General features: G+C 42.4%; 2 protein-coding genes across 2 annotated transcripts in view; both read right to left on the bottom strand.

Moving 5' to 3' along the window:
• LOC124606802 (cholinesterase-like) overlaps positions 1–25,949 on the bottom strand; it is a 231,385-nt gene that overhangs the window by 49,307 nt on the left and 156,129 nt on the right. The gene's annotated exons all lie outside the window — the stretch shown is intronic.
• The window catches only part of LOC124606229 (cholinesterase-like), a 94,583-nt gene that overhangs the window by 48,719 nt on the left and 19,915 nt on the right, over positions 1–25,949 (bottom strand). The gene's annotated exons all lie outside the window — the stretch shown is intronic.

The raw sequence follows: 25,949 nt of genomic DNA, 5'->3' as shown, positions 1-25,949 counted from the left end.
ATTACGTCCCTTAGATAGCGTGAAATCTTCTGATGAGATTCCTCATTGACCGCTGCAAATCTCAGCTGGGATACTGTGAACAGTATCCCGAATTCTCTGTTTTAACTCATACAAGATTCTTGGATGTGTCATGTAGACTTTTTTCTTGAGATAGTCCCACAAGAAAAAATCTAAAACGAATAAATCTGGCGATCTAGGGGGCCATGGAACGTTACCGAATCGTGAAACCACAAGGTTGCCAAATAATTCTCGCCCATGTGCCATTGATTGCCGTGCACTGTGTGATGTCGCTCCGTCCTGATGAAACGAAGCTTCTTGAACGTTTGGAAAGTTGTTCAATGAAATTGTAACTTAAGTTCGTAATATCTCCACGTACGATCGGCATTGACAGTTATTGTTTTTCCCTGTTCATTAACCAAAAAATACGGTCCGATAATCCCACACCATACTGTCACTTTATGAGCGTGTGAAGAGCGCTCATGAACGTCATTGGGGTTTGTGTTTGCCCAGTAACGGTAGTTCTATTTATTCATATAACCTGTGAGATGAAAATGTGCCTCATCTGACACCCACAATTTGTTTAGAAATTTTGTCATTGTTTATTTTTGTTATCATTTGTTCACAGAATCCTAATCGTAATCGGAAATCGTTGTCCTTCAATAGTTGCACCATCTGTAGTTTGTGTGGATGAAATTTCAAATCAAGATGAATAATTCTACGAACACACTCCCGGGACATTCCATCCACTGCTGCTTGCTTACGAATTGAATGGCGTGGGCTCCGTAAGACAGACTCGCGTACAACATCAATGTTTGCTGGAGAACGCACACTTCTTGATCGTCCTGTTGGTTTCTTCTTGAAGGCAGATCCAATCTCTACAACTTATTAATCCATCATTTTATCGCGTGTTTCAACGTAACGGCATCATGACGTCCTAAATTATAAAATCGTCAAAACTCTCTCTTCACCGCTACCAAACTATCATTGTTTTTATAAAACATTTTTGTGGCTACCGCACGCTGTTGTCCGTTCCACTGATCCATGATTACTGAAATGGCGGACTGTTTACTCGCTGTAATCGAACCCGCAGTGCTGCCACCTGCCCATGTCTGCCACTACTCATTTCAAACATTCCCGTTATTCTGTCACCCTGTACATTAAGATGAGTAATGAGGAGAAACTGAATAGAATTAGCGAGACAAATTTATGGTACAACTTGACTAAAAGAGAGGATCGGTTGATAGGACACATTCTGAGACATCAGTGGATCATCAGTTTAGTACTGGAGGAAAGTGTGGGAGGCAAAAATCATAGAGGGAGATCAAGAGATGAATACAATAAACAAATTCAGAAGGAAGTAGATCGCAGTTATTGAGAGATGAAGAGGCATCAATCCTGTCTTCGGACTAAAGACCACAACAAGAACAACACAGTACCAAATTTTCCAACGTAAAATTCATGGACGTGTCCTAGCCCTTATATGATGATAAGAAACTCAAGAAATTTACACGATATGAAAGGCTAAGTGACCAGCAGTGCCGTGTGGTGTCTAAGGAAAACTGAACATCCTCTAGATGTAGGAGAAGTTATCATGAACGTTTTAACATACAACTTGTACATACAGTTGGTGTCTACATATAATGTGCCGTAAGTACATGTAAAATACACATACTTTGACACCGCGGATCCAAGTTTCCTGAAAGCATCATCAATGTGAATATAAAAAGGTTGCTAGCAAGATATTCCTACGCAATTCTTAGTTCCAAACAATGGTAGTTGCTTGCAATTTTAATATTTGCTTACTCTCGTGACACTAGTATAAGTGTAATTTCAAATAATTTTGCTTTACCATTATTGTCACAGTGCAGGCTCTTGGTGACCAACACTGAAGAGTTTTTGCTCAGACCTTATAGTATCCCAAGGGTACGATGAGCTTCCGCCTATCTTGTCACTCAGCATTCTTCCCCGTATGCACGTCGTTACTAATTTACTTTGCCAATCTCCAAACTGCTTTCAAAAGTGCGGCGAATCAATTGTGTGTCCTATATACAGGTTGGAAAAATACCTTCCCATGCTACTAGTACCAAATATCAATCTCTACAACGATAATATTCGTAAATCTAAGGCATTAGTTGAGGTTATGAAAACAAAGTAGCTCGTCCCAAATCACATTGAGACAAGACTAGATGTGGTGGCTTTACTTATAAGCAGACACGATTGATCTTTCAGCAAGTCATTCTGTACAAAGCATCGTCAAAATCTTCCAACATATTTTCTTGTATTCTTTAGTATGAATACAAATGTGATGCCATTCTCCATACTACTCCATATCTACTAAGTCCACAGCTCGTGTTCTAGTAGCTAGCGTTGCTGTCTCTGGACCACAGGGTCCCGGGTTCGATTACCGGCCAGGTTGGGGATTTTTTCTGCCCAGGGATTGGGTGTTTGTGTTGTCCCCATCATTTCATTGTCGTCATCATTCGTGACAGTGGCTAGATTGAATTGTGTAAAAAGATTGGACTGTGTAAAAATTGGGTCTTTTTACGGGTGCTGATGACCGCTCAGTTAAGCACCTCACAAACCAAATATCATCATCATCTACAGTTAGTTTTGGAGATGTAAACGTGTTCACCTTATTCAGTTCTTGGTCACCCACAAAGATCTTTAACCCCAGAACAAACTTCCGTCCGTTAGCAAATTTACTGTTCCTTGATGCATCTGTATGAATGGTATCATATTTAGCCTAAGTAGTTTAATAAAGGTCTTTTCTTCCCAGTTCGGTTCAGTATCTCTTCATTAGTTACTCGATCTACCTCTCTAATCTTCAATAATCTTCTCTAACACCACATTTCAAAACCTGGTATTCAGTTCTTGTATAGCAATATTTCCGCCCACGTTTGACTTCCATACAACGAATGCTCCATACACATACATAAAACACATTTCCTGACAAAAAAAGTTAAGTAGCCAGAAAGGAGGATGAAAGGAAATGAAAATTCACCCGTTGAAGGGGTACATGATGTTATTGTGATTATAAAACATAATGAAATTTATGAAGATCTTGGGCAGTTTGAGCACACAAATCACTATCACGTTGCACTGTCACTGACCTGCACTGATACACTGATTCAGTAGGGATGGGCATTACAGAGCTGTTGTGTAGTCATCTGAGGTAAGCTGGCCCAAAACTGTTCTAAGTGGTCGTTGATATCCTGGGACTGATATGGAGTTGACGTCCAAGCTGTTCCCAGGTGTGTTCTACTGGAGACAAAATCAATGGATCTTGCTGGCCACAGGTGTACCTCAGCATCACGAAGACAGTTCATAGAGACATGTGTTACATATGGACGAGCATTATTAATTGTAAAATGACACCACGATAGTGACATATGAGAGGTAAAACAAGATAATTCAAGGTGTCCATGATGTACCGCTATGCCGCCAGTACCAGCTGCGACCTAAAATCATACTCGATAGCTCCCCACACCATTATACCAAGAGTACTGTGTCTCTGGAAGAATGGGACCTCTCTCTCGCTACACAAGAAGACAATCATTCTAGGTAGTGCACAACCTCAATTCATCACTGAACACGATGTGATAGCAGTTATCAGTAGTCCATAACACCACTCCAATCTCAGCCATTTGTGTTGTGGTGTTAATGGTAGTCTATGCATGGCATGATAATTGGTTCAAATGGCTCTGAGCCCTATGGGACTTAACTTCTGAGGTCATCAGTCCCCTAGAACATAGAACTACTTAAACCTAACTAACACACATTCATGCCCAAGGCAGGATTCGAACCTGCGACTGTAGCAGCAGCGCAGTTCCGTACTGAAGCGCCTAGAATCGCTCGGCCACAAGGCCGGCATGGCATGATAATTCTCTAATCCGGCTGCCAACCATTGGTGTAGGATGACACTGAATGAGGCCATTACTTGATATTGGATGCCACACACAGATGTGAAGGAGTTACCCCGACTGTATTCCGTTAGAAACGTGCAAAGTACGAAGTATATCACAGCTGAGATAGCCACAGGAGAGCGCAGATGTTACGCCTTATAAAATGCAACACAGCCACTGAATGTTGCGAGGGGGCCATCCAGGCGAGATATGAAAATACACTCCTGGAAATGGAAAAAAGAACACATTGACACCGGTGTGTCAGACCCACCATACTTGCTCCGGACACTGCGAGAGGGCTGTACAAGCAATGATCACACGCACGGCACAGTGGACACACCAGGAACCGCGGTGTTGGCCGTCGAATGGCGCTAGCTGCGCAGCATTTGTGCACCGCCGCCGTCAGTGTCAGCCAGTTTGCCGTGGCATACGGAGCTCCATCGCACTCTTTAACACTGGTAGCATGCCGCGACAGCGTGGACGTGAACCGTATGTGCAGTTGACGGACTTTGAGCGAGGGCGTATAGTGGGCATGCGGGAGGCCGGGTGGACGTACCGCCGTATTGCTCAACACGTGGGGCGTGAGGTCTCCACAGTACATCGATGTTGTCGCCAGTGGTCGGCGGAAGGTGCACGTGCCCGTCGACCTGGGACCGGACCGCAGCGACGCACGGATGCACGCCAAGACCGTAGGATCCTGCGCAGTGCCGTAGGGGACCGCACCGCCACTTCCCAGCAAATTAGGGACACTGTTGCTCCTGGGGTATCGGCGAGGACCATTCGCAACCGTCTCCATGAAGCTGGGCTACGGTCCCGCACACCGTTAGGCCGTCTTCCGCTCACGCCCCAACATCGTGCAGCCCGCCTCCAGTGGTGTCGCGACAGGCGTGAATGGAGGGACGAATGGAGACGTGTCGTCTTCAGCGATGAGAGTCGCTTCTGCCTTGGTGCCAATGATGGTCGTATGCGTGTTTGGCGCCGTGCAGGTGAGCGCCACAATCAGGACTGCATACGACCGAGGCACACAGGGCCAACACCCGGCATCATGGTGTGGGGAGCGATCTCCTACACTGGCCGTACACCACTGGTGATCGTCGAGGGGACACTGAATAGTGCACGGTACATCCAAACCGTCATCGAACCCATCGTTCTACCATTCCTAGACCGGCAAGGGAACTTGCTGTTCCAACAGGACAATGCACGTCCGCATGTATCCCGTGCCACCCAACGTGCTCTAGAAGGTGTAAGTCAACTACCCTGGCCAGCAAGATCTCCGGATCTGTCCCCCATTGAGCATGTTTGGGACTGGATGAAGCGTCGTCTCACGCGGTCTGCACGTCCAGCACGAACGCTGGTCCAACTGAGGCGCCAGGTGGAAATGGCATGGCAAGCCGTTCCACAGGACTACATCCAGCATCTCTACGATCGTCTCCATGGGAGAATAGCAGCCTGCATTGCTGCGAAAGGTGGATATACACTGTACTAGTGCCGACATTGTGCATGTTCTGTTGCCTGTGTCTATGTGCCTGTGGTTCTGTCAGTGTGATCATGTGATGTATCTGACCCCAGGAATGTGTCAATAAAGTTTCCCCATCCTGGGACAATGAATTCAAGGTGTTCTTATTTCAATTTCCAGGAGTGTAGTTGACACAGCAACATCTAAGCGGAACAAGGCAGAAGCCTTTAGACACCAGCAACTGCAGAAGTGTTCAATATACATGCTGCAAGGCATAGCAAAGCCAAAAATAGTGAGGCCCGTGAATTGTAAATACCTAGTTACATTTGTATTGAAATGTTCTTGAGTAATATTGCAGCACTATCGTCACATGGCTGTGACACTTGGGGTGCCGTTTGGAATGCTGTAAAGAATCTTCAATTCGACGTCATATTAGAGCCCTGAACATAAGGCACAGAGCTACCGCCGCCACGGGGCCTGCCGAGTCCTAGGTCATAACGCACTGGCCACAGTGCTCTTAGAGTCACAGCACTGGAGACATACGCCACTCCTGAGCTCGGACGAATTCGCTGACGGAAGCAGTGGTGTTACGCCAATGCTCGGGCATGCTACGCTCTGTCAGCATTGTGGGATGCCACGCCTACCCATGAGGGAGACAAGTCGATGCCTCAGCCACAATAAAGGAATATGAAACCAGAAAACAAATCTACTGACACCACTTCTGTTTCAGTGTGCTTGGTCCACTATGAAGCGATCCCGCTCCCACTCATGTGGTGGTCGCATGTGGTGGAATGAAATGTTGATGATGAGTCAGTCTGACCTCACGTTGTGATACAGTCCTACGTCAGCACACGATTACATCCAAATCTCCCTCAAATCAGGGTATTCTACGATTGGACCAGCCGACTAAATGGAGCCCACCAATGGCACGTCTTTTCAAACTCTGTTACCCGCTGACTAAACTGTCTTACAAGCGTATGCAGCCTCTACGTGTCTTTCACAGTAATGACTCAACATGCTACGCTGTTCACGCTTGTGCATACACGGAACCTGGAAACAATAATAAATACGAACAAAACTAACACACTTGGTGGCTGTTCAAGTTGTTACAACAAATTGCAACTCTGATCATTTATCTTTTGCCCATCTGTGCATGAGTAGGAAGTCAGTTTATCATCATACCATGCCTTCTAGTTGCTTCAATTTTATTTTTTTTTTTTTTTTTGGCGGATTGGCAGACAGTGAACATTCCAATAGGTAAATTTATATGTGATATTACAATATTTTCTTTTAAGAAAAATCTTTCTCATGCTGTTGCTAGTCTGTATATTATATCTTGGTTGCTTCGCTTTCGTTAGTTAGTTTTGTGTCCCGAGTGAACCCATGTACTACTATTAGTGTGTAATCTCCTCAGCATCGCAAGATTTGTGTTTCCTATATTGCGTTATCATTCATTCGTTTTTGTTTTATGCATCTTGTAACATCTTTTCAATAAAATATTCGTTCCATCACTGATATTATCAGTCCTTTGCCATGTAATAGCATGGAAAAAATTTAAAGTTATTATCTCTCCATCCTGAGCTTTAATTCTTCTTTCCAAATTTCTCCCTAATTTGTCTCACTGCTTGCTGAACCCTTTTTCTTTTTATTAGTCATAAGTATTTTGACGAGCTTGATGTGGTCTGCCACGATACCTCTATTTTGTCAACTTCTGCATGTCACAGTAACATCACCACTTTTCATTCTCAATAGTTTGCCTGATGGATCCCAGTTTCTGTCTTTACATGGAGTTTTCTTCCTCTACCACTCCCTCTAGTACCGCGACAGTTGTTCTTTAGTATATTGATACAAGTTCGTTCATCTGGTCCCTTCTTCCAGTCTTTTCCATGTGTACCTTTCTTCGCCAGTTATGTGGAAAATCTGCTCGTTCCTGATCTTATTAATCCACCTAATTCTTAAAATCCCTCCGTAGCACCACATTTGAAAACCTTCAATTCTATTTTGTTTTTGTTTTCCCACAATTCATGTTTCACTTTCATACAATGCTGTGCTCGATAAGTTCAAAAATGGTTCAAATGACTCTGAGCACTATGGGACTTAACTTCTGAGGTCATCAGTCCCCTAGAACCTAGAACTACTTCAACCTAACTAACCTAAGGACATCACACACATCCATGCCCGAGGCGGGATTCGAATCTGCGACCGTAGCGGTAGCGCGGTTCCAGACTGTAGCGCCTAGAACCGCTCGGCCACCGCGGCCGGCAGCTCGATAAGTACATTCTAAAAATTTCTTCTTCAAATTGAGGACTATCTTTGATTACTAGTAGACATCCCCTGACCAGGAATGCCTTTGCTAGGCTGTCCTCCTTGCTTCGCGCATCACTTGTTATTTTGCATCCAAAATACCGAAAGTCTTTCACTTTTTCTACTTCGTTGCCATCAAATTTGATGTAGAGTTTGTCGCTAATCTCCTTTCTAGTGCTCCTTATTTTACTTTTGTCTTCATGGATTTACTATCTATCTATAGTGTATGCTCATTACACTGTTTATTCAAGACATCCTTTAAAACTTCCTCCCTTTCACTGAGAACTGCGTTCTCATCAGCGAATATTAGCACTGATATCCTTTCACCTCGTATTCTAAGTCAACAAATTTTATGACTGTGTCACGATTTGTTTAACCACTGCTTCTGTTAACAAACGCAACGTAGGAATTGCCGCTCTCCTATCTTTACCTTTCCTAATGTCAAACTGACATCTTTTCCATTCTAGTTTATTTTATTCTTGTCAGTAACAGGGATGAGCTATCGGTTAAGCTGATTACGTGATAGTTCCCGTATGATGCATCCTACATTGCTATTTTCTGAATTGCGCAGATAAGATTTTCCTGAGAGTCAGATGATATATCTCCAGTGTCATAGAGTCTATAAGAATTTGAATGGTTTTGTAATTGCCACTTCCTTCAATAATTTTAAAAATTACAAAGTAATATTATTTATCCCTTCTACTTTATTTGATAGCATGTCTTCCTAATTTCTGTTAAACTCTGACTCAAATATTGGACTTCCTATGTCTTCCATACCGACTCCCACTTCTTTTTCTATCACGTCATCAGACAAATCAGTGCCCTAGAAAAGGTCTTCAGTGTACTCTTTCCACTATCTGCTCTCTTCTTTGCATTAAAAAATAGAATTCTCATTGCACTCTTAATGTTGGCGCACTTGCTTTTAATTTCATTGATGACTGGTTCCTTATTTTCTATATTTCGAATGTGTTCTTCCGGCGATCATTTCTTTTTCGAACTTTTCGTTTTACCTGTAGCCATTTCACCATTGGTTTCCTTTACTTACTATTTGTTGCAGTCTTAACTGAGTTATACTGCTGCATTCCTGCCCTTATTTCAGTATATCCTACTTCCGTCGATGAGTTGGTGTATTTCTTCTGTTACCCGAGCTTTCCTCTCAGTTACCTTCCTATCACTTATACGTCCAACTTCCGTGATATCTCTTTTTGTAATGTCCATTCGTCTTCAAGTGAACTGCCTATTTCGGTATTTATTACCGCAGTATCTACGGCTATAGAGTACTTCAGACGCTTCTCGCGATTTTTCAATATTTTAGTATCCCTATTAATTTCGCTTTACTTCTTCTAAACGATTCTCTTGAACTTGAATTTAGTCTTCTACATTACAAATTGCGGTTAGAGTCTACTTCTGCTCCTGGATACGTCTTACAATGCACTGTCTGATTTCGGAGTCTACGTCTGACCACAATGTAATCCAGCTTGAATCTTATCATATCTCCTCTTGGTAACATCAGTTTCCAGTACCAAGAAGTGGCCCTTAAACTCTATCAGCTCTTCGGTCCTCTTTGACAAGGGTGATGGAAGACCGAAGACGATTCCTTATAACAGATGTCTTCGACCAGCATTGCTGATGATTTTTGTTAAACTTTCAACAATGACTGGGATACAACTCGACACCCAGAATGTTTTGATCACTACTTGAAGACGTACCTATGGACTACAAGGCAAGTTTAGCTCAATGTAGAGACCGAATGACAGAGTAGATGTGTTACTCTCCACGCCAACTTCTTTCTCTTACTACTGGCCTTTCAGTCATATAATTTGAATGTGGTTTCTATACTAGCTGCAAGCCTAATTTGGTTGAAGAAAATGGGGAATTTCTTGTGGAACATTCCCTCTTTAGCCCATATAGTTTCATGAAGTTCTGATTTGTGGTGGCACTACACGTCGCCTTCAAAATAGCGTCTTGTAATGAACGAGCGTCTCAAGCAGAGAGCTGTCAAGGAGATTATTTTGGCGGGAAACCAGAGCATCACAGATATTCATAGGCGCTTGCAGAGTGTCTACGAAGGTCTGGCACTGAACAAAAGCACAGGCAGTATTTGGCCAGGTGTCTGTTATCACCACAACAAGATCGAGCAAAACTGTTCTCCCGCCTGCATACCTACGGAGACTTGACGGCGAACAAAAGCTCGGTGAGTCGTTGGGCGAGGCGTCTGTCACCATCGCAACAAAGTCGCGCAGATCTGTCTTTCTCCCGCGTGCCGGCCAGCTGTCCACAATTGTGACCACTACAATATTGGAATGTGCGGACGCTCTCATTCGACGTAATCGTCGGCTCACAAGTAAACACCTCGCTGCACAACTTGACATCTCTGGAGTACTCAAAGGTGTGTACACGCTAAGTTCCTCACCACGTAACAGAATATCATAACGAGCAACGAAGGACCATCTGTGCGCAATTGCTTGCTCGTTACGAGGCTCACCGTCACAGGCGATGAAGCATTGGTTCACCAATTCGAACGGGAAACAAAACGACAATTCATGGAGTGGCGCCTCACCATCTTTCTTCCGAAGAATAAGTTCAAACCCGCACTCTCAGCTGGGAATATCATAGAGACGGTCCTCTGTGACTGAAGGGATTGCTGTGTGATGTCCCATATCATGGTGCAATGATCAACTGAAAAGTGTATTGTGCTACTCCCAGAAAATTGAAGAAGGGGCTTCAACGTGCTCGTCGCTACAAAAATACAAACCAGCTTCTCCTTCTACATGACAGCGCAAAGCCTACAGGGGCTCACAAAGCTACACTGGAATGCCCTTCCCCATGCACACTACCTTTCGGATCTCGTACCATGCGAATTCCATCCGTTTGGCTCAATAAAGGATGGAATCCACCGGAAGTAGTATTTGGACGATTGGGAAGTTGCTGATGCAGCAAGGCTTTGGCACCGACCTCAATAGAGTGGTACCATGAGAGCATGCAGGTCCTCCCAGTAAGTTGCCCTTCCCATTGAACGGGGACTATGTTGAAAAATAAGTTTTGTATCCAAAACAGTGAGGAATAATATTGTGTATTGTAACGCTGAATGAAACCAACGGCCTTCAGAAGAAAATGTGTTGGATTACTTATTGAAAGCCCCTAGTGGCAAAGAGATCACTATTGACTTGATTCGAACCATCCTTTTTCTTATAAGATTACTGACTTCAGTTCGTTATTTCACAGGTTGCATAGTGTTCCACTTAGCCATGAAGCCTTTGAAATGGAACTGAAAATACATACCAATACTAATACCATTTCAATGGATATAATGCTGAGTTTTTAACAACAGTATTAGAGGAATTGTTAAAACAAATCTGAAAAATAATGAATAACACCAACTCTGATTAACGCTAACTAGATCTTGGTAGAATTTTTGAAGGAGTTCACAAAGGATAGCATGCAGAGAAGGTTACCCACGCTGGTTTGATACTTAAGATACTTGTTGGCTGCTCGAGGCACAAAAAGAGGTCAGGGATTGACTTCTTGAATGGTACAGGTGCGTATGGAATTTCTTGCTACTGTTGCCCAGTAAGATATGTTGGTCAGACGGGGAAATGTTTTAATTTTAGATTTAAAGAAGACTCTGGTAGCAAGAACTCGAAAATCGCGCTCAGTACACACCTACGTGATGCAGCACATTCCAGTACCAATGTTTCCAAAAATATAAAAATTTTATATATGGAAATAATGGCACACCCTACAATTATTCCTAAGTTTATCCCCAATGGGCAGGTAGAACTATGTCACCATTCCATTTTAGCAAATTTTGATTGGTACACACGTGGGAGACAAGGGGAGAGGGGTGCGGATCACACATAAGTATGAAACTTCCTGGCAGATTAAAACTGTGTGCCGGGCCGAGACTCGAACTCGGGACTTTTGCCTTTCGAGGGCAAGTGCTCTACCAAGCGAGCTACACAAGCACGACTCACACCCCGTCCTCACAGCTCTGCTTCTGCCAGTACCTCGTCTCGTACCTTCCAAACTTTACAGAAGTTCTCCTGCGAACCTTGCCGATTTAGCGCTCCTGAAAGAAAGTATATTGTGGAGACATGGATTAGCCACAGCCTTGGGGATGTTTCCAGAATGAGATTTCCACTCTGCAGTGGAGTGTGCGCTGATACGAAACTTCCTGGCAGATTAAAACTGTGTGCCGGGCCGAGACTCGAACTCGGGACCTTTGTCTTTCGCGGGCAAGTGCTCTACCAACTCTTTTTTTGGGTCTTCTTCCTCCCCTTCAACCCGTCCTTTACGCTCGCCAGTTTTTGCCTTCTCGGCCCGGCTTCTCCGCCTTTGAGAGAGAATGTAACTTGATGATGTAGAAACGCGCTTCTTCTGACCGACAAACTAAGTATGCCGCTTCTGCTGCCTTTGTTTGCAACATGGCTTGAATAAAAATAAATGTAAATTCCATTGTTAAGGCATTCACGTAATTGTTATGGAAACGTAAAATTCTCTTTTTCAGAAAGGTAATGAATTAAAGTAGGCTTCTGCTGCTTGGTTTTACACATAAATAACTTAAATATGTCTTCCTGTGAAAAGAAGGAGTGAAAGAAAGAAACTAAATAAAGGGTAGATACCAGTTTCATCACTGTGTCGTATGCTTCCCTCAAAACAAAGTAATATATACATATTGGCTTAACTGGTTTATATTTATGATCTTCTCTGATTACTTGCTGTTGGATATCCTCCTCTTGCTACGTGAAGTACAACCTTGTACCACAAAGCATGCGTCTAATATACGAAATGCTTCGGCGTTGGGTGTAGCTCTGCTGACGCTCGCTGTCTTTTGTCTTATGTAGAGCCATTTGCCTTTTACCTTGTCACACAACAATCTATGCTATTCGGTATCTGGTATATTACATAATGTACATAGCAGTGACTCGGCCAATCGAATAGAGTGCAGTTTAGAGTTCGTCGTAATTTTCCTGTTTACAGCATAGTACCAGGTCGACATAACATACGTTGGCAGGTTCCGGCAGTGAATATTTTGCCATATTGTTCCCTAGTTATAAAACGGATACTTTTGTTCTACGTCGATTCTGGGTTTGTCTTTCGTCAAGTTATTGTAAAGTTCTTTCACTTTCATGATGTCTTTTTCAGGGATCCTTGCCTGTATGTAGCTGTATTGCGCTAAAAAGTATTTCAAGGGGTATAGTCCGTTGGGTATGTGTTGGACATTTATAGGTACACTGATATCAGCAGGAGCTATTTCATTTAACAAATGTGCAGCAAGGGTGCCACGTGGTTCCTTCCATTGTTTGTGTGTGGTTGAAAGGTATAAGGCTTGCGCTCTTTTGCTGATATCGGTGAGATTTAACCCACCGCATTTCGTAGGGAGCATCAGAATGTCATATTTGACTTTGAAAATATGACCGCGGCTGACAAAATGTCCTAGTGCAGATGCGATACTTTTCGACAAAGGCGCAGGTGGTGGCAGAATTTGTGCTACGTAATTAACTTTGGATGTGATATATACATTTGCCACTATTACTTTCTGAACTTCATCGAGTTTGCTAATACTATGTGCTGTTTAAAAGCGTAATTGGCCTCAGAGCGCTTACAGTTTTCGTGTTGGTGGTTTTTGGCACTAACACTACGAGTCCCTCACGAAATTCTTTCGGGATGTCATTTTCAGTGTTTAGTAGTTCGTTGTAGATGAGAGTTAACTTGGCTTTTACGAGGTCACTAAATTTGCGATAAAATTCTGCCGGAATTCCGTCTGCCCCTGGAGCCTTATTTTTCATGTTTCCATATATAGCTTCTTCGACATCATCTTCAGTCACTTCCGAGATGAGAGTTTGTGCTTCCGCGTGGCATACTTTGCCCTGGAGGTTGATCATTAACTCGTCTTGAAGCTGTTCGTCAACTGGTTGACTAGACATTAAGGATTCAAAATGCTGTACGATTGCCTCTTTAATCTCTCTTTGCTTCGTCAGCTTCCTTCCATCACCAGTTGTTATTTCAGAGAATATCTTGCGAGAGGGCCTTTTGCTTTCACGAATGACCTGATAAATGGAAGTGGCCTCGTGCTGTGCTATGTTCTGGGAATGCGAGCGTATTTGGTAGCCTTCCAGCTGTTTACGCCGAAGAGCCAAAATTTTTGCTTCAATTTTGTTAATTCTTTGTAGTTGTCCACAACCGTTGCATCGGACTTGTACAAATCCCTTAGACACTGAAAGTAGAATTCTATAGTTGATTTGTACCAAAAGTTTTTGTCTTTTGAGTAATTTATGAAAAACCTCCGTATTTTAGGTTTGGCATGTTTCAGCGACCAGTCAGTGCCAGAGTTGTACGAGCTAAATTTGCTTTCACACTCTCTCCATAACTTGTAAAATGCCTCCTGACATGCTTGGTCTTCCAGGTGTGACACGTAGAGCTTCCATGTGACTCTACCTCGGTAGGTACCTTGTTTCGTCAGATTGATTGTGCATATGTACGCAGCATGATCCGAGAAAACGGTAGGCCATATTTCTGACTGCAAAATGTGGTGTTTCAAATTATGAGTTACATATATCCTGTCTAGACGGCTCGCCGAGTGACTTGTGGTGTGGATGGAGCCAGGGGCGGCACCGTGCATATGCTCCCATGAGTCTATTAGTCTTAGGTCATTAACTATACGTTCCAGTTCACTACACTTGTTGAAATTGGGAGTTTGGTCTTTGGCATTCAAAACACAGTTAAAATCTCCTCCCAGGATAAGGTGTTCATATCGAGTTCCAAGTAGTGAGACAACTTCTTCTTTAAAGAACTCCGCTCTGCGGTGTCTGTTGCTGGATCCTGAAGGGGCATATACGTTAACGACTCGTATTTTGTTTATCGTGGCCGCTATTCCTTTACTGTTTGGTAGTTTTAACACATCTTGGAGTACTATGCCCTGCTTTGCGAGCAGAGCTGTGCCCATTTCCATTCCATGCCCTGGGTTTATAATGGCGTTGAAGCCAGGTACGTTACCGAGCTCAATGTCTGTCACTTCTTCTAAAAGGATAATGTCACTGTCAGAAGCATATATAAAATCTTTTAGGTTCTGTAATTTAAAGGAACTATGAATCTTATTAAGGTTTACTGTAGCGATCTTGTACTCTTGTATGTCATACATTGTTCGTTCTACTTGATCAAACTTTAAACAACGTTCTTCCGTTTTGTCTCGCAAGCGTCAGCTTTAAAACTCATTTTAATAATATTCACCGGTAGCAAATGTTTCAGTGGTGTGTCCTTGGTCTTCAGAAAGTTCGTTCACGGAGACGTCTTCGTTGAAGAAATCAGCCACCTTTGGGGCTGGAGTACAGTCTGTTTTAGTTTCTGAAACTTCTGTCATTTCTTCATCCGCATTGTTATGATCGCTTTCGTCTGCCCAGTTGGATGACGTTGTCGTCGTGGGTTGGACGAGTGAATCTTCAGGAGAGTGACTCGCTTCTTGAGGGTGGGTGGATGCTTTCTTTGTTAGCTTTCCTTGGACGTCCCGTTTTTCCAGCGCAGAAGGGGAACGCTCCTCAGAAACTGGTGTCGCTTTCGTGTTGCCAGCCATCTGTTGGCTTAAGCTACTACCTATTTCCTTTGCATTTTGTCGGAGTGTAGGAGCTGTCTCCTCTGCCCCTTTGCGCGCCAGCCGGCGTTTATTTTTTTTTTTTTTTTTTTGGGAGAATTGCCTCTCGACGGACTTTTCTCAGTTTCCAAGTTAGTTTCGCTTTTCTGCAAGGTGTGTCGGTCTTCAACTTCCGGCGGATCTGCTGCCTTAACAGTTACAGGTGCCTCTTTCGGTGGAACTTCAACTGTTTTCGTAGGTTGGTGGGACTCTTGTAAGTCGTCAGCTATGACGGGACTGACATCCATCGGAATTTCAGTGTCTGGAGAATTTGCATTTGCACATAATTCAGGGGCTGAGGAAGCAGTCGGCCGTTCGCGTGCCACGGCGACGTAAGTTCCAGGCAGTGTTGTCATCGCCGGTGGCCTGGCCTTCAAAGAGACAAACTGAATCCTTTTGCGCCGATAGCTACTTACTGTAACTTCGTATTTTAATTTTGTTTGGCGATTCATGCAATAGCAATGCTCAACCGATATATACAAACAGCAACTGACTGTAGAGCGACAATACAACAGCAGCAATTTTGCATTAGCCAGTGACTCCTTCGCGCTGGTGGCTACCTATTGCAACTTCGCACTTTAATTTTGCTTTGGCGATTAATGCAATTGCAACGCCCTGCCGACATACGCAAACAGCCCCTGGCTATAGAACGACAACGCAACAGCAGCAGTTTTGCGTTAGCCAGTTGATATTACAGCCTCTATTCAGCCCTCACTGTTCACGCACAGATCGCTCAGGAGGCTCAGTGAATTCATAACAGTTCAAGGACTCGTTATTTTACATACAAAGATTAACACCATCATCAATAAAACACACAAATCCGCCAAAACGAAACGTGACATATTTTAACTACAGGATTAGTTGCACAAATATTATTGTAACACTATATTTGTATCTATACTTACATGTGTCTTGTGTGTATGTGTGTGAACTTAATTTGTAGGGGCAGAAATGAGGGAAAGCCACATACAAGAACAGCAAGAGAGTTTGCTCAGATTTAATGTATTTTACCAAATGGTAGCGAGTATAGAGGTAGTATTTCTAGTGTTGTTCATCAGTCATTCCTTCATATCTGTGTTAATGAATGAGCAGTATTCAGTCGATAGAGCAGTGTATTTGTGTTATTTAGAGACGAAGTCTGTCCAAGTGTAAATTATAAATGCTTTAAGACTTTGTAATGTGGTAAATGACTGCCATGTAGTTGCTGGCCTCACACAGGATTGTTCGTAAGCTCTCTGGGGTTTCATGAAATGATTGAGCGAAAAGTACAAGACTTACTAAGAATGGCCACATATTAGCGGACAGCGCATCTCTCCAAGCCTTTAATTCAGATTACAGAGTCTCAAAATGGACATACTTGTGTCATGGTAACCATTAATATGTGGATGCAATGTACATCTCACATGTGAGTCAGAGTTCTATCATTTCGGTGTTTTGTTCTAATTTCTGTTACAGTAATGTACTGAAGACTCTGTTGCTGTAGGCCATGAAGCTATAATGACAGTGGCTCGTATGAAAAAATCTTCATTGGGTCGCCTAAATGCAATCACGAACAACACGAAGCAGATGATTTGTCTAAGTGTTCTGACATGTCTACCCTTTAGTGGTGAGCTATACTACACAGCGCCTATTGCACTTCTAAACTAGATATCCCATTTTTTAGTATGTCTTGTAATCTTCTGAAATTCCGGAGTCGTTTATGAATATGTATAACCATGGTACTGGATGTAACGTCACTGTTGCTTAGTCCATCGCGATATATCGCAGTATGTTCGTTCCATCTCCACTCTCCCCGCATTATCCTATGTTCGTTCCATCTCCACTCTCCCCGCATTATCCTATGTTCGTTCCATCTCCACTCTCCCCGCATTATCCTTCTGAAGGACAGGGTCCACGCTGTACTAAGTAGCAGACTCCATTTTTAGGGAGAGTCTCATTAGAGATTTTTATGTCTTATAATCTATACTATTTTGTATACCAGAAATCATCCCTCATGGTGATACAGGAGTCGTTGGACATAAGCTCATGTCCATTTTGCAAACGACGTTCAGCTCCCGCCTTTACTCTGAAAAAAGTAGTCGCACTTACCTTTCTTATTCAATATGGCGTCGTTCTGTCGTGCACACACTATACCCTCACTCACACAGTGTTCTGTAAGTGGCAGCCTCGCTGAGGCATATCAAGTAGTAAAGGCAACAGCAATCAATCACAAATATTTTTTGCTGTCTATCGGTTTGCTATGAGATCATCTTCAGAGCAGCAAATGTAAGTTAAAACTTTTGACACGAGTAGATGAGTCGGTAGTTATATGTAAGTGGTCTCACTTTTTTAACGTATATTTATTGCCCTGAAGATGGCCACACAGTCTCCAAAATCTGGATATGCAATAAACAATACATGCGATTGACCTCTATACTCTTTAGTACTTGAAATAAAAACAGTCGCTGGGCACAAATGTTTCACCATGCCGTCAGATCTGAGGCATATGTTATCCGTCAGAGGATTTCTCTGGAATGCCTTAGGTGAGGGCTAGAGTACTTGGTACTATGTCTCTTAAGAAGACAGTTATTGTTCCATATAATGACAAAACCGGAAGCATTTTAGTCGCCTCGTGAGCAGTACTCCGCTTCCGGATACATCCAAACACAGCTCGCGATGTTGTTGGTCATTACAGTCATTTTCACTGAAATATCTTTGCAGCTGGCGGTGGGAAGCTTACGGCGTCCGCTGGAAGAATAAAGCTTCTTATAAACGTATCCTTATTGGCCTGGTGGCGGTGAATAAATGCGTGCGAATACAGTGAGTGGATTTCCTGTACCCACTGTAACTCGTTTTCGCGGACGATGAGGTCATGGAAGGCAAAAGAACCGCCTGTTTCCGCCCCTACTGTCAACTTCCGGTTATTAATGCTACCGAGGTAAGACATCAAATCTGTCGTTGATGAAGCTATGAAAACGACTTGTCTTTGCTGAAGTAGCTCCCTAGACAATATCTAAAGGTTCTTCATGAACGGGTTAACTATGGTTGCAGCTTGCTGCATCTCATCGCAACACGGTCCATCTCGTACATAATACTCTTTACCACTTAAAACATAAACCATCAGAGTGTGTCTAAATAGATATTCCTCTATCAAAGAAGTGGATGAGCATCTTTGCAGCTAAGAATAAGCACACCATCTCGAATACGAAGGCGCAGATACTTCATGCATCAAAACTGGCCGAATGCTTCTTGTTATAAGCGCACTAGCTCACTTTCGAAGTTCGTAAACGTGAAAGATCTGTTGCCTATTTACGTATGTCAGAGATCCAGTGGTGCTAACCATATAACGTAGGAGTGTCTCTTTTTTGTGAAATGGACACCTGTGAGAGGGAATTCTTCACAATACCTTTTTGCAGCGAAAGCCGCTTTAGTAGCTGCGATAACTTCGTCATTATTTTTTAGTTCTCGTCACGCATCAATTTTCGGTAGGTGTAAACGGATCTTCACGTAACAGCGAGTATCTCACCTTTGACGAGGCTATTAGAAGGGAGCAGAAGCTCGGGTTGAGTAAATATAGGGATGGAAGTCAGCTTCGTTCTTTCATAGGAACCTTCTCGACATTTGTTTGAGGCGGTTTAGAAAAATAATGGAAGCACTCAGTGTTGATGGCTTGACGCATATTTGAACGGCCGCCAACACAAATCTAAGTCCACAGTGCTGACGACTGTGTTCTACAACTACCGGCAAGCCGCAGCGTGTATTACGAATCGAAACTTGAAGAAATGATCTATCCACTAACATGTGTCTTTTTCAGTATGTCTAGTAGTTTTCGCCCTGTCATCTTCCCAAGTGCTGAAGGTCTTATGAATAACTCTGTATAGCTCTTGTACTGGTTGTGACTTCAACTGATGCTTGGACTCACAATTAAGCTTCACTTATTTAATGATCGGCTTCGCGAGGCTAACAAAACCTGCCCTCATCTGTCTGCATTTACCGACATCCAGAAACCATCTCCTAGTCAAGGACACCACTACATCAAATACGTAGTTATTATCAGTTTCGTTATCTGTCACAAGTGCTGACAATAACTATAGAACTGACGCAAACGGATCCTCCCTTTAACCCGCTGTAATGGTATCTGTGACTTGAAGATCGTTGGCAGTTTTCGACAAATACACATTAAAACATCTTTTGGTGATTTCGTGATGCTGTCCTGTAACGACAATGAAACAGTGTAACACTGGCTACAGAAGTTTCATGTGTTTGATGGAAAATGCCATTTTTTTGGGTAATATTTGTATCTACAGTTTGAAGAATGCAAGAATTTTGAGATTTGGAACAAAGTCGAATAGAAAAATCGATAATGGCATCTCAAGTATTTTCAACTGGGAACCCCTCAGCCTTACAACCAGCGGGGTGTGACTATAGTGAAATAAACGGACCTCTACAAGCATAAAAGACTAGATATCAAAAATACCTCATGCACATTATCGAAAAAAAGAAAATATATTACAGTTACATATTTTGCCATCTGGCAGTGTTGTCTAAGGAGTAAGTTAAAAATGTTGTCCATTCCTTGTTTTCTCTAAAATTTTAGTATGTTTACCTCGGTCAAGGGGCAGATCCTTCAATACATTTCATCAGTATAGGCGGCCTTAGACTATCGATTAAAACAGTCACTTACTATTTGCTCATGCATTGTCAAAATATGTCGGAGAAGTTCAGAAGTTCGGAGGACACACTCTCCCTTCACATAGAAAACTGCTCCTGTGTGCAGAAGAATCAGCAATAAACAACGGCACGAGTGTGCAGAAGGCAATGAGATACACTGCATTAAAGACACATAATGTCAGTCCAAAGAAAATATGTTCTGTAACTGAAAGAAGTATCTTGAAGTTCTCTCACATTAAACCCGATTTGGACGTCTGGGAGGAGACTACCATGGGAGAGGTGAGCATAAGATGAAAATGGGAAAAACTAAATAAGAATAACTTTCTACTAGTCAGAGTGAGGAATGTCAAAAGTATGAATGAGGTAGGTAGAAACAAAATACGAAAATGTAAATATAATGGCTCAAACTAGATAGAAAAGTGGTCAGTGAAGTGTAAGGAAGATAAAAATGGTTGATCAGATGAATGTAGAGTATCTAAAGCACCAGGAAATACACTATGCCACATAATTAAAGGGTCACTTTTCGAAACCCCGTAACTGACTCCGACTGCAACACAGAAGTTTGAAACTTGACTCCAATGTGCCTAAAACCTTCCTCTGTAGTAGTACAACAACGCGGCACCATACGACGTCACTCTCGAGCACGGCTACACGGTTACACTCCAAAGTCGTCGATACATGAGAGAAACAAGGTCGGAGCTTAGAAGTTCATGTGAGGTTTAAGGCTGATTAGTAATGTCACAGTAACACCAAATTTCACCACAATTCTGCCCAATGCCACCATGGACGTTTCAAACGTTGGGAAGGTCCTCATACCTTACATACACATAATTACACTCCTCTCGCAAAGCCTCTACGATGGAGGTCAGAACCGCTAAGCCAAGCGTTGAAAGCACTCTATTTTCTACGGGTGGCCGAGGAAAAGATTTCAGACATGCCACCGCTTAGTATTTATACTAAAATGCCTCAGGCGGTGGCAAAAAAGAGCGTCAACGAAACCAACCTTTCCTTTGGGTCGTTGATTCCCACACATTTCGCGGTCACAAACGACAGTTTAGAGTGCTATGAGCAACACAACGACTTTCTCGACAGCCTTCGACACTGCTGACAGGCCCTGGACGATTCGACCCTGAAAGCCTACTGCACGTGACTGCACCCTTCTGGAGTGTGGTGAGACCGCAATTGTTGCTCTGGTGTACAGGGCGAAACACCAGGGGCGCTTCAAACCATTAGACCAAATCTGAATGAGACCCTAAGCAGATAAACATACCGTAGATAGTTTTCGTCTACAATGGCTCATGTGCAAATGTTTAATTATAACCCCCCTCTATTTAAATGGAAACATACCTACGTTTTATATCGTATTCTTCAACAAATGATTACATTGTAGTGAGAAAAGTGGAATGATTTCGTGTAATAATTCATTGTGTGAACCTTGGAGGGTCTTTAACCACCCCCTCCCCCTCCTCCTTCAACACAGACGTTTGAACAGAGTGAGACAGTGACATACGTTTTGTATGGAGCCGTCTTCACATTGTTAGAAGATGCTGAGTACATAGTGTGATATGACTAATTTTTAACCGACATTAATGTGTTTCCAGAGTTGGAATATTTTGTGTTCGGAGCTGGGCTGAGGTAGAAGTGAGGACACCAGGCATGTAGTAGAGATTTTTTGTGGTTCTCTATTCATTCAGATAATCTTTCCCGCGAATATTTAATGTTTGTGGAGCCACTACTAAACGCTGAATACAATTCTGTAGCTAAACCTGCATATTTCCTGTGCAGCGTTGCTTTTGCTTCAGTTTTTATTTCTGAGATTCCGTAAATTACTGGGGAGAGATTTCGAGTGTTGTCATATTTAATATTAGCATGGGGCTTTTTAGAGAATTTTGGGATATTCATTCGAGGAATTTTTTGCTCATCAACTAGTTGTAAGTTTACCGATTTGGTGAGCTGCTCTGAGGTAGTTGTTCATTCATTGGAACTTTTGTTATTAATTTTATAACGCAGAAGGCTACAGTAAGTCAAAGAGTGAAGCAGCATATTGGGTAGAATTGAGAACTCTGCGGTAGAAATGTAGTCTGATTTTAATGTTGTTCTGTCCACTGTTACCCAACATGATAAATGTGTACCTTCTTGGGATTCAGTCAACATGTCAGTTAGTTAGACGATAATAATTGAGTTAACAGTGCTATTTTTGTGACTCAAGAAGTTAGTGGTGTGATTATGAATGAACTAGCAGTTATTTCTGGTGCAGTCTGTCCATATGAGTCCTCCAGCAGTTGTGTTGCCTATTTAGGAGATTCTGCAGCTTCTCTTGTGATCTTCAGTCCGAGGACAGGTTTGATGCAGCTATCCACTCTAATCTGTATAAGCCTCTTCATCTCCGAATAAATACTGCAGTCTACATCCTTCTGAATCTGCTTACGGTATTCATCTGTTGGTCTCAAAAAAATGGTTCAAATGGCTCTGAGCACTATGGGACTCAACTGCTGAGGTCATTAGTCCCCTAGAACTTAGAACTAGTTAAACCTAACTAACCTAAGGACATCACAAACATCCATGCCCGAGGCAGAATTCGAACCTGCGACCGTAGCGGTCTTGCGGTTCCAGACTGCAGCGCCTTTAACCGCATCTGTTGGTCTCCCTTTACAATTTTTAGCCCAAACACTTCTCTCCAATACTAAATTGGTGATCCGTTGATGTATCAGCAAGTGTCCTGCGAATCGATCCATTCTTTTAATCAGGTTGTGCCACAAATTTCTTTTCTCTCCAATTCTTTTCAGTACCTCCTAATTAGTTACATGACCTGCGCGTCTAAACTTCAGCATTTTTCTGTGGCATTACATTTCGAATGCCTCTATTCTGTTCTTGTTGAAACTGTTTGTCGGCCATTTTTCACTTCCATACATGGCTATACACTAGACGAATAATTTCAGAAAAGACTTCCGGACGTTCAAGTCCATAGTCCATGTTAACAAATGTCTCTTCTTCAGAAACGCTTTTCTTCGCATTGTCAGTCTACATTCAACGCCAGTGAGGAGGGAGTGCATGAATTTTATAACTTTTCTTCTCACCGTATGATGATGTTTTCGTAGTTTTATCCACAGTCGTTTCTTTTAACGTGCGTAAAGGCGTTTATAATCAAGAAGTTGAGCGCCCATAGGCTCTAAACATTGCTTTGGGCATCATCATTTATCATGATGTTCAAACAGCAAAATTTGTGTACTACCCTAAATGACCCGTTTATTAATCTAATTCTCTCAGCATCACCTGATTTAACTCGTCTACATTTTCATTATCCTTGTTTTGCTTTTGTTGATATTCATCTTATATCGTCCTTTCAATGGACAGTAATTTGAAAGGAGGTTATAAGATTCTGTCTCTGACAATTAAAAATGTCATTGGTAAACATCTAAATTTTTATTTCTTCGCCCTGAACTCGAATTCCTACTCTAAATTTTTCTTTGGTTTCCTTTACTGCTTCCTCAATGTACTGATTCAATAGTATCGGTAATAGGCTGCAACCATATCTCACTCCTTCTCAACTACGGCTTCCCTGTCATGTTCCTTGACTCTTGTGACTGCCGTCTTATCTCTGAACATCTTGCCAACAGCGTTTCGCTCCCTACATTTTACACTTGCTACCTTCAGAATTTCAATGAGAGTAAGTGAGGTCAACAGCGTCGAAAGCTTTCTCTAATTCTACAAAAGTCTATAAAAATAGCTTTGCTTTTTCTTAACCTATCTTCTAAGGTATGTTCCAAGGTCAGCATAGCTTCGCGATTTCATACATTCCTCCGGAATCCAAACTGATCCGCCTCGAAGTTGGCTTCTATCAAATTTTCCTTTCTTCTGTAAAGAATTCGTGTTACTAGTTTGCAATCATGACTTATTATACTGATAGTTTTGTAATACTCACTCCTGTCAGCTCCTCCTTTTTTTGGAATCGGAATTACTGAATTCTTCTTTAATTCAGAAGACATTTCGCCTGTCTCATACATTTGTCGCATCACATGGAAGAGTATGGTCATGGCTAGCCCTCCAAAGGCTATCAGTAGTTCTGATGGAATGTCAGCCAAATGAGGCCCAATTTCGGCTAGGTCTTTCACTGCTCTATCAAATTTTCTCGCTGTATCATATCTCCCATCTCATCCTCATATACGTCCTCTTCCAGTTTTATAAAATTGCCTTCACGTTCATCTCCCTTGTGTAGACCATCTATACACTTCATACACCTTTCAGCTTTACCTTCTTTGTTTAGGACTGATTTTCCATACAAGCTCTTCAGATTCACACAGCCGCTTCTCTTTTCTCGAAAGGTCTCACATTTTTCCTCTAGTCGTTTCTTCTTAACCATTTTGCACTTCCTCTTAATCTCATTTTCTAAGCATTTTTATTCCCTTTCGCCTGCTTCAATTTTATATTTTCTCTTTTCGTCAGTTACATTCAATATCTCTAGCGTTATCCAAGGTTTTCTCCCATGCCTTGGCGTTTTACCTATTTTATTATCCAATGCCTTCAGTATTCCATCTCTGAGAACTTTCCACCCGTCTTCTATTGCATTCCTTTTCCTTGTACCAGTCAATAGTATTCTAAGGCTCCCTCTTAAAATCTCAACAACCTCAGGTTCTTTCAGTTTATCCAGGTCCCACCTCCTTACATTCCTATCTTTTTGCAGTTTCTTCAGTTTCAGTCTACGGTTCATAACCAATAAATTGTGGTCAGATTCCACATCTGCCCTTGGAAATGCCTTACAGTTTAAAATCTGGTCCCTAAATCTCTTTCTTGCCGTTAAATAATGAAACTGAATCCTCCAAGGCTCTTCCAAGTATACAGCTTACTTTCATGATTCTTAAAGAAAGTGTTAGTGATGATTAAATCATGCTCTGCACAAGATTGTACCAGGATGCTTCATTTTCCATTTCCATTCCATATTCACCTACTGTTTTTCCCTCTTTTCCTTTTCTTACTATTGAATTCTAGTATCTCATCACGATTACATTTTTGTCTCCCTTAACTATTTGAAGAATTTCTTTTGTGTCGCTATGTATTTGTTCAATCTCTTCATCAACTGCGGAGATAGTTGGCATATAAACTTGTACTATTGGGGTCGGTGTGGACTTCGTGTCTACCTTCGCTACTACAATGTGTTCACTGTGCTGTTCATAGTAGCTTACCAGCATTCCTACTTTCTTATTCGTTATTAAAGCTACACCAGCATTACCCCTATTTGATTTTGTATTGACGACACTGTGTTCACCTGACCAGAAGTGCTGTTCTTCTTGCCACAGAACTTCACTAATTCCCACTATACCTAACTTCAACCCATCACTTCCCCCTATTTGATTTTGTATTGACGACGCTGTGTTCACCTGACCAGAAGTGCTGTTCTTCCTGCCACAGAACTTCACTAATTCCCACTATATCTAACTTCAACCTATCGCTTCCCTTTCAAACATTTTCTAATCTACTTGCCCGACGAAGCGATCTAACATTCGACGCTCCGATCAGTAGAACGCCAGTTTTGTTCCCCCTTATGACGACATTCTCCTGAGCAGTCCCGCCTGGAGATCCGACTATTTTACCTCCTGAATATTTTAACCAAGAGGATACTATCGTCATTTAACCGACAGAAAAGGTACATGCCCTTGGGGAAAATTACGACTGTAGTTTCACCTTGCTTTCAGCCATTCGCAGTATCTTCACAACAAGGCCGTTTCGGTTGATGTTACAAGGCCAAGCCAGTGAATCACCCAGACTGTTGCCCCTGCAACTACTGAAAAGGGTGCTGCCCTTCCTCAGGAACCACATGTTTGTCTGGCCTCTCAACAGATACTCCTCGGTAGCTGATGCTGCTCTGGTACGACAATCTATATCACGGAGGATCGCAAACCATACCACCAACGGCAAGGTCCATGGATCATACGAGGAAGGGGTCATTTCAAGGTCGCTTACTGTACTGGTGAAATTCGTTTATCTGGAAACCTCTGCAGTCGTCCATTAGATG

Source organism: Schistocerca americana, chromosome 3 (assembly GCF_021461395.2).
Source record: "Schistocerca americana isolate TAMUIC-IGC-003095 chromosome 3, iqSchAmer2.1, whole genome shotgun sequence".
In the NCBI taxonomy this organism is placed as follows: domain Eukaryota; kingdom Metazoa; phylum Arthropoda; class Insecta; order Orthoptera; family Acrididae; genus Schistocerca; species Schistocerca americana.
The sequence above is the reverse complement of the archived record's forward strand: the minus strand, read 5'-3'. Positions and strand labels throughout refer to the sequence as shown.